The sequence below is a fragment of the Petaurus breviceps genome, unplaced genomic scaffold (assembly GCF_028583685.1).
Source record: "Petaurus breviceps papuanus isolate PSGF00001 unplaced genomic scaffold, PetGlider_PUasm1.0 77, whole genome shotgun sequence".
In the NCBI taxonomy this organism is placed as follows: Eukaryota; Metazoa; Chordata; class Mammalia; order Diprotodontia; family Petauridae; genus Petaurus; species Petaurus breviceps.
In genome coordinates, this window is record NW_027186492.1 from 2657772 (window position 1) to 2667258 (window position 9487).

The following is a 9487-nucleotide window of genomic DNA, read 5'->3' on the forward strand; positions in this document are numbered from 1 at the left end:
ACCATCAATCACCATCACCATCAATCACCATCACTATCACCATCAATAACCATCACCATCAATCACTATCACCATCAATCTCCATCAGTCACCATCACACAGTTACTAAGTGTCTGAATCAGGATTTGAACTCAAGTCCTCCTGACTCTAGGGTTGGCACTCAGTCCACTATGCCACCTAGCTGCCCCTACGTTTTCTCATCTCTTCTTTGGGGCCAAGTCTGATCATCCTAATCACACAGCATTGTTTGTTGTTATTCTTTCAGGATACCCAATTTTCCACTTGATCCCTTCTCAAAAAGCTGAGGAAGCAAAGCAATCCTGGTTACCATTTTGCCAACAGTGCATTTTATTGGTTCAGTGTGAGATGTCTGGAACTCTCCTCTCTCTTTTCACCATCTCCAGGGGATTCCTCTGAGGCTCAGGAGCTTGTCACATCAGTTGAAGAAGGAGGAGCTCTTCCTGAACATCTTTCTCCTTCAAAGACCAGGGGGAATAAGTGTAGATGAATAGACCTCATGGGTAAAGCAGGGACCCTGGGAGGCTAGAGTCCTGGTTTTGGTTCCACCCTTCTCTGACTGAGTCCTTTTATTTGAGGGATACAGAATGACAAGTAGAGCTGACTGTAAACAAGCCTTTGCCACCTGCCTATTTCCTTGACAGTTTGTGAACACTTCAAAAAGAAAAATAAAAGAGCACAGCTCCTGGGTTAGCAAAGGCTAGGTAGCTTCAGCTGCAGTTTATGATTTATGGATCAGCACAGTGGTTAACACAGAAATACCTGCGGTTTCCAGAATCATCCAACACAGCCTATGGAAATTAGCTCCTCAGGGTGGGCAAGCTGGGAGGACCCAGTCTGGTACAATGAAAAAAGTAAAACAAAACAAAGCAAAACTGGTTCTGGAGTGAGAAAATCTGAGGACCAACTCCTACGGCTGATATTTGCTTCCCCCTATTACTTCAAGCAGGTCACATCCACTTCTTAGGACCTTAGTTTCCTCATTAATAATAATAGCTGGCATTTAGATAGCACTTTAAGGTTTCTAAAATGCTTTACAAATATTTCCTCATCTGAGCCTCACCACACAGAGTTAGGTGCTCAGACTGAGGCAGACAGTGTTAAGTGACTTGCCCAGAGTCACTCAGAAAGTAAATGTCAGGTTGGATTGGAATCCAAGTCCAGCACTTGTCTATAAAATGAGAAGGTACGACCTGATGCTTCCCAGAGTCCACCTCTAGCTCTTATGACTCTGTTAGCACCAAATTCTGCATGAAGCCTTTCCTGATTCCTCCCAGCTGCTAATGCTTTTCCCCCAAAACTACCTTAGACATGTTTGCATTTTTGCCTCACATTTCTATCATCTCCTCCATTAGAATGTAAGCTAGATTTTTTTCTCTTTGTGCTTGTAGCCTTAGCACCTAGCAGGCAGCTAATAAGTGCTCATTGATTAATTAATTGACCTAGGATTTCTTTGGTTAGGAAACTGGAAGTTAAGGAAATTCCCTTTATTAAGGTAGGTCAGCATCTTTGAGTTATAGAGAGGCTTCTTAGAACACCAGGAGGTTATGTGATTTGTCTAAGATCACACAGTCAGTGTGTACCAGGAGAGAGATTTGAACTCAGGACTTCCTGGCTCACCAAACCAGCTCTCTACCCTCTACACCATCCTGCTTCTCAGAACCTTTCAGGAAAAGAAAAATCTAGATCGGAACACACTTACACTTTGTGTTTACTCTGGAGCAGTGTTGTTTTGCTGAGAATTAGGATAAGAAGACTGCTGTTAGAAACATGATAAGAGGTGAAGTTAAGCCAGTTAAAGGGGCTCCCAGGACTGGTGGCATTCTCTGTACAATCTGAGGCTGTGCTCCAGAGCAGGTGCAAAGGCCCAAGTACTTAGAGATGAAAAATGAGGATTATAGGATATGGTTCACCTGGAGGCTCGATTCCTGTCTCAATCAGTGACTCGGAGACATCTGTGCTGCCTAATTGATTATCTGGTTTTTTTTGCATGTTCATTGGCTTTGTGCCTGTGGGTTCATTCATTCAAAAAGGCATTTATTAAGTGTGTGCTCTGTGCCAGGCATTGTGCTAGGTAGGAGCTGAGGACTGAAAGACAAGAACAAGGTGGTGCCTGCCCTCGAGGAGCTTACAGTCTATTGTGGGGAAACAGCACGGATGCAGATAAAGTAATAAACAACAGCTCCTATTATGTAGTGATTTAAGGTTTGTGAAGTATTTTACACATATTATCTCATTTGATCCTCATAACAACCCTGTGGGGTGGGTGCTATGATTATCCCCATTTTACAGAGGAAATGACTTGCCAAGGGTCACACAGCTAGTAAATGTCTGAGAGGAGGTGGGTGCACTGGCTGTGTAGAGAGGACTGCTGAGCCCTTTTCAGGGCTACTCATCCGCCTTTCATCTCCACCTGTCACCCAACTCTCACCTGCGGCTCCAAGAAGCTGAAGTATGTGAGAGGCAGCCACACCTTGGTAAATCATGTTGGCAGATGAGCTAAAGCATGGCAATGGTGACCGACCGACAAGCCTCAGATCCACGAGTGAGTTAGGGAGATGTCTATCCCAAGCATGTGAAGACTTTCCCTGAGGAATGGGAGGACGAGAACAATTTGTTCCGAAGGTCATGAAGGTGGTTGAAGCAGGTGCTGTGGAGGCTTAGGGCTTAGTCAGATACCTAACCAAGCTCTTCCACTTCATCCTGGGCCATCGCCAGTCATGACTTTTTGTGCCACCCAGCTAGATTTAAATCAATTCACTAGCAAGTCAAGGCATCACCCCTGATGTCAATGGTCCTCTTGGAGAAGAAAGGATAGATGACAAATGTCTGAGGCAGGATTTGAATTGAGGTCTTCCTTACTCCAAGTCCAGAGCTGTATCCTCTTCGCCATCTAGTTGCTTCCTGAAATTTTAGAGATGAGGGAGAAGAGGTGAGCAGAGTACTGAGGATTGAGTGGGAGAAGCGGAAAAGACCCTGTTTAGAAAGTGATGTTTGAAAGGAATCTGGCAGAAAATTCAGGTTAAATGTGTCTCTGGCTGATGGAAGCAAGAAAGGGGGAGACTATGTTCCCCTTTAAGAAAATTTCTTTTGCTTTTTTTTTTGGAGGGGGGAGGGCAGGGCAATTGGGGTTAAGTGATTTGCCCAAGGTCACATGGCTAGCAAGTGTTAAGTGTCTGAGGTCGAATTTGAACTCAGGTCCTCCTGAGGCCGGTGCTCTATTCACTACACCACCTAGCCACCTCTATGTTCCCCTTTTGACCCCCAAAGGGTATCAAGTGCTGCTCACCCAGAGCAGGAAACAGCTGAAGAGAAAAAAATCCTACTAATGCCCCACAAGGAGTGAATCTGGCAGTCTGGAATCCAGGGGTCGACTATGAGGGTCAGCTAATGTTTTCCAATCTCTTAACCCAGTTTGACCAGCCTATCCAGTTTCCAAGGCAGCCTCCAGCAGGAGAATAAGAACAGCCCCATCACTCTGCTCCCGTTCTCCTCTGGCCGAGCTGACAGTTTGTAGTGGCTGTGGGGTTAAAACTGGAAGGACTGGTTTCTAGATTGCTGGCTCCCAACAAGGAACTTTTCCACCTTCCATTTTCTTTCCCCTTCAAAGTAGGCTCCCTTTTGCACAGACACAAATCAGCCAGGTAGAGAGAGCCAAGGCTGTACCTGAGTTTGACTATGGTGTTTCACAGGTTGGTAGGGGGAAGTTCAAAGGAAGAAGAGCCAGCTCAGAGATGAATTTGTTTTTATCGAAATTGTCTGGAATCATCATATAATCATAGAATATTAGACCCGAAAGAGACCTTAAGAATAATCCAATAGGGTCAATCAATTCATCAATAAGCATTTATTTAGTGCCTACTGTATACCTGGTACTGTCCTAGAACCAGGGACACAAGGCCAAAAGGGAAACAGTCCCTTAGTTTATGCAGCTTACTTTCTTTGGGGGTTGGGGGAGACCATATGGTCCAGAATATTGACTCTGGAGTTAGAGGAGCCTGAGTTCAAATCCTATATTTGATGCTTATCACCCATGTGACTATGGGCAAGCCACTAGTCCATTCTGGGTCTCAGTTTCCTCACTTGTAAAACAAGGGGGTTGCATTAGCTGGTTTCTGGGGTCCCCTCCAGTTTTAGATTTATGATCCAATGAAAGTCCAGAGGTGGAGCAGAAAGCCCAGTGCTGGACCTGGAGGGAGGAAGACCTGGGTTTCGATCCTGCCTCAGATACTTACTAGCTGTGTGACCCTAGGTAAATGATTGAACTTCTCTCTGCGTGCTTGTTTCTACAGCTACTTGCCCAGTGCCTGGCATACAGAAGGCACCTAGTAAATGCTGGCGAAGTTGAATTGAATCTAGTGTAGTTTACCCTCATTTCGTTCGTCAGATGGGGAGATAGGTACAGTGAAGACCAATAACTCACCCAAGATCTCACAGCATAGCTGGGACCAAAACCCATCTGGGCTGACTTCTGCTACACTGTCCTACCCCTTAGATCGTCTTCTTTGTTGTCACTGAAACGAACGGTATTGGGTGCCTCCCTATCGTAGGCAACAGTTATAGCTAGGCGGTGCAGCGGATAGTCATAGCCCCAGCCCAGGGGTGGGGAACTGGGGCCTCAAGGTCACATGTGGCCCTCTAGGTCCTCAAGTGCGGCCCTTTGACCGAATCCAAACTTCACAGAACAAATCCTTCTATGACAGGGAATTGTTGATGAATTTATTAAGGAGATTTGTTCTGTGAAGTTTGGATTCGGTCAAAGGGTCTCACTTGAGGACGTAGAGGACCACATGCAGCCACGAGGTTGCAGGTTCCCCACCCCAGGCCTAGAGTCAAGAAGAGTCATTTCCCCAAATTCAAATATAGCCTCAGATACTTCCTAGCTGTGTGACCCTGGGAAAGTCACTTATCCCCGCTTGCCTCAGTTTCTGCATCTGTAAAATGAGCTGGAGAAGGAAATGGCAAAGTGCTTCAGTATCTTTGCCCAAAAAATGCCCAGTGGGGGTCACAAAGAGTCAGACAGAATTGAAACAACTCAACAACAACAAAGCATCACAGACCCATGGCTGGAAGGAGCACTGATGATCCTGGTTCTAACCCTGGCCATGCTATTAACTAGAGAGCCCTGGCTCTGGAGGGGAAGGAGCTGGGTTCAAATCCCACTTCTTATACGTAAGTACCTGTTTGACCTTAGGCTAGCTACTTGATTTTTCCGAGCCTCAGTTTCCTCATCTGTAAAACTAAAGAGTTGGACTAGATGGCCTATGAGATCCCTTCTGGCTCTGAATTGATGATCCTGTGACCCCATCACCCTGGAAAAGCAAGTTCACCTCTTTGGGCCTCAGTTTCCCTATCTGTAAGACAAAAGGGTTGGACTAGATGGCTTTTGAAGTCCCTTCCATCTCCAAATTTATGATTCTTATTGTAGATCAGTCCTTTCAGTCATGTCTGACTCTTCCTGACCCCATTCGGGGTTTTCTTGGCAGAGATACTGGAGCAGTTTGCCATTTTTCCTTCTCCATCTCATTTTACAGATAAAGAAACTGAGGCAAACAGGGTCAAGTGACTTGCCCAGGGTCACACAGCTAGTAAGTGTCAGTGACTGGATTTGAATCTAAGTTTTCCTGACTCAGGGCCTACTATGATTCTATGATCTCTAAATTTATGATCCTGTGGCCCTATGCTCCTGGAAGAAATATTTTACCTACTAGGACCTCAGTTTCCTCATCTTTAAAATAAGGGTTGGGACTAGATGATCTCCAAAGTCCCTTCCAGCTCTAATTGTCTGGGGTTCTGAGTGTACACAGAGAAACACAGTTCATCTTGACTGCCACTGATGCATTTCCCTAAGTCCAACAGGTGTTTCGTGCCCCACTCCATGGCTGCCAGAAGGATCCATCCAACTCCTGCCCACCTGAATGAGTGATTTTCAGGACTTGGGGGGAGCGGCACTAGGGAGATGGAGCCATCCTCTCTTGAACATGTTCTTTTGAAACCCAGGTTCAAACCATTCAGGGTATTCCTGGGGAAATTTGGAGCCACAAGGGCTCCCAGGTCACCTGTCCAGAAGGCAGAGGGCACTCTGAGGGTGGCACGTGGCCTGGAGCAAAAAAAGGTGCCCTTGTCTATCCATGCCCATGAGTAATGTCAGCTAATGATGAAGAAGAGAATGATCATGAAGGAAAAAGAGCTTGAGTTATGAACTCATGAGGAATAACAACCACCCCACCTATTTGTGTAGTGATGTATAGTTTACAAAGTGCTTTCCCATATACCTGGGGAGGAATGGGGCCCGCCCTAACATGAAATTATGAAGGAGGTGTTTGTTTTTGGTAGTTATTCCATCCCTCATGTGAACTAAACAAAGGGAGTCTTAACTGCTGTTCCATCCTCCTTTTCACGATCCTTCCCTTACGCCTTCCTGTCTCCTTCCCCCACTGTTGGGGTGCCCAGGGTTTCTTATGGTTTCCTGGTGGCCTGGGTCTCCCAGTGTGGGACCTATCCCAACCCTGGCTAACACTCATTATTCTTGTCCTTTTCTTCCCACTTTCATAGGTCTTTTTAAACAATAAATTCTATAGTATATTTTGGTTTTATATCACCTACATTTCCCCTTATATCCCTTCTCTTACCCTCCCAAAGAGCCACATCTAATAAGGTAATTTAAAAAAAAAAATAGGAAGAAAAGGATAAAAAGTCAATCCATGCACCAACAAAATCTAACTCCATATACAATGTTCCACACCCGTGGACCCCTACCTCAACTAAGAGTCCATGATCACATACCTATAGCTGGGAAAGGTCTCAGAAGCCATTGAGAGTTCATCCCACTCATTTTACAGATGAGGAAACTGAGGTCCAGAGAGGTCAGAGGCAATATTTAAATCCATTTGTCCTGTTCTATTATCTTGGGACCCTGCTAAGTAGCATCAGCTGTAAAGAACAGGCCTTTTGGTTTATGAGATTACATTTCAGGGGCACTAGTAAGGTACTCCCTCTCCCCACCAAAAAAGTATTACTCCCACTGGTGCCTGAAATCCTACCATTAGTCATTCATTCTTCTGAATTAATCATTGCCCCTTCCCTCTGGTCCTCTTTTAAAATGTACATACTTCTGGGAAGAATAACATATTGTGCTTTAGTAAATGTGAATTTGCTGACATTCCCTCCCTCCAATAAGAGTGAGATAGTATGAAAACACTGGGCATCGGTGGAGGTAGTTGGATGTAATGAGTAGATCGCTGGAGTGGGAAAAGCCTGGATTTGCCTCTAACTTCAGACACTTACTGGATGTATGACCCTGGGCAAGTCCCTTTACTCCTAAGGACCGAGGTTTCACTTTCTATAAGGTCCTATAAGCTGCATGGGGCAGCTTGGTGGTGCCATAGTACACAGAACGCTAGGCCTAGAGTCAGGAAGAATCAACTTCATGAGTTCAAATCTGGCCTCAGACACTTACCAGTTATGTGACCCTGGGCAAGTCACTTCACCTTGTTTGCCTCAGTTTCTTCATCTGTAAGATGAGCTGGAGAAGGAAATGGCAAACCACTTCAGCATCTTTGCCAAGAAAACCCGAAATGGGGTCACAAAGAGTTAGACATAACTGAAAAAACAACTGAACAACAACAATGACTTTGAACAAGTCATTTAATCTCTCCATGATTCAATTTCCTCTGTAAAATTGTGGGGGTAGGGCAGAGTATGAATTCAAGGATTTCTGAGGTTCTTCAGCTCTACAGCCTTGGTTCTAAAACCCTTAACTGTCATCCTCAGAGTACTGGATAGAATGTTGTACCTGGAGTCAGGAAGACCTGAGTTCAAAACCAGCCTCAGACATTTACTAGCTATCACTTAACCTCCCTCAGCCTGTTTCCTCAACTGTAAAATGGGGGTAATAAAAGCACCTCTCTCCCAATCAAATGAGATCATTGTAAAAGGCTTAGCACAGGGCCTAGAACATAGTAGTGAGTGCTTAGTGGATGTTTCTTCCCTTTTTCTTGTTTTGTTGACTGTCTAGACGTAAATGGTTAATGTCTGTAAAAAGTAAAAAATGCAATCTAAACAGAAAAGTGTGTCTTGGGCACATTTACCTTGTTCAACATTTACCAGCACCCCACCCCAGGTTTTTCTGGAAAAAAGGACTTTGAGGACATTTTAGAACAAAATTAGGAAAAATTAAGCTTATTTTCATCCTCCCAAATCCCTGTAATAATATTTTTGATGTATTTGTTGTTGTTCAGTTGTTTTGGTCATGTCCAACTCTTCATGATTCCATTTGAGATTTTCTTGGCAAAGATACTGGAGAGGTTTACCATTTCCTTCTCCAGCTCATTCTCATTTCTGAGGAAACTGAGGCAGAGTTAAGTGACTTGCCCAGGGTCATACAGTTAATATCTGAGGCCAGAGTTGAACTCTAGAAGATGAATCTTCCTGACGTCGGACCTGGCACTCTTTCCCTGTAGTAATATAATGTCATATTTAATATTTAAATGGAAAATATTATTAGCATTGACATTTTATTTGTGGGCCCCCAGAGAGCTCTGGATTCTAAGTCAGAGGATCAGAATATCAGTTTTAGAGCTGGAAGGGACTTTAGAGGCAATCAAGCCCAATCCCCTCATTTTATGGAGGAGGAAATTGAGTCACAGACATGGATTCCAATTCTGACTCAGTTACAGTCTATGTGAATTTGAACAGATCATTTGGCCTCTATTTAACTCTTTATTTATTTAACTTTATTTAACTATTAATGTTCATTTGTAAAATGAAGGGATATAAGATGAAGGGAGCATAGCAAGAGTGTTGTTTTGTTTTTTTCTGGTAAAAGATCCAGGGGTGTTAGTGGACCACAAGCTCAGTACAAATCAGTGGTATGATATGGCAATCAAGAAATCTATGGCAACTTACGTTGCATTGATAGTGTCCAAGACTCAGTAGGTGACAATCTTGCTCCATGCTGCCCAGATCTGAAATATTGTGTTTATTTCTAGGTACCACATTTAAGTGATGATATGAATAGAGAGAGCATCCAGAGGAAAGCACTAGGATGGGTCATGCCACGTGAAGACAGGCTAAAGGGAGGAGAGATGTTGAGCTTGGAAAAGAGAAGGCTTAAAGGGTAACATGATAGTGGTCCTCTAGAATCTGAAGGACAATGACGTGAAAGAGGGCTTAGCCTTGTTCTGTTTGGCTCCAGGGGCCAGAACTAGGAACGATGGGTTGAAGATGCAAACAGGCAAAAATGTAGGTCTGCTGTCATGAAATAGTTAATTTATCAAAATAGTTCTATTAATAAATAACAAATAATAAATCCCTAATAATTGGCAGTGTCCAAAGTCTAATGGGCTGCCTTGGGTGGGACTGGGTTAACCCTCTCTAGAGGTCTTCAAGTAAAAGCTGAATGACCAATCATCAGGGATGCGGGGGGGAGGGAGATGACTTTTTCAGGTACAGGTTGGCCTTGAATGAC

At 44.2% G+C, this 9487-nt stretch overlaps 1 long non-coding RNA gene across 4 annotated transcripts in view; it reads left to right on the plus strand.

The window, feature by feature from the left end:
- Window positions 1-9487, plus strand: part of LOC138175383 (uncharacterized) — a 42087-nt gene that overhangs the window by 12073 nt on the left and 20527 nt on the right. The window contains exon 4 of one of the 4 annotated variants that reach the window (XR_011171985.1): window positions 266-719. The exons of the other annotated variants lie outside the window; for them this stretch is intronic. This is a non-coding gene — a long non-coding RNA (uncharacterized lncRNA). Of the gene's footprint in view, window positions 1-265; window positions 720-9487 lie in introns of those variants that run through there. 4 annotated transcript variants of the gene reach the window in all.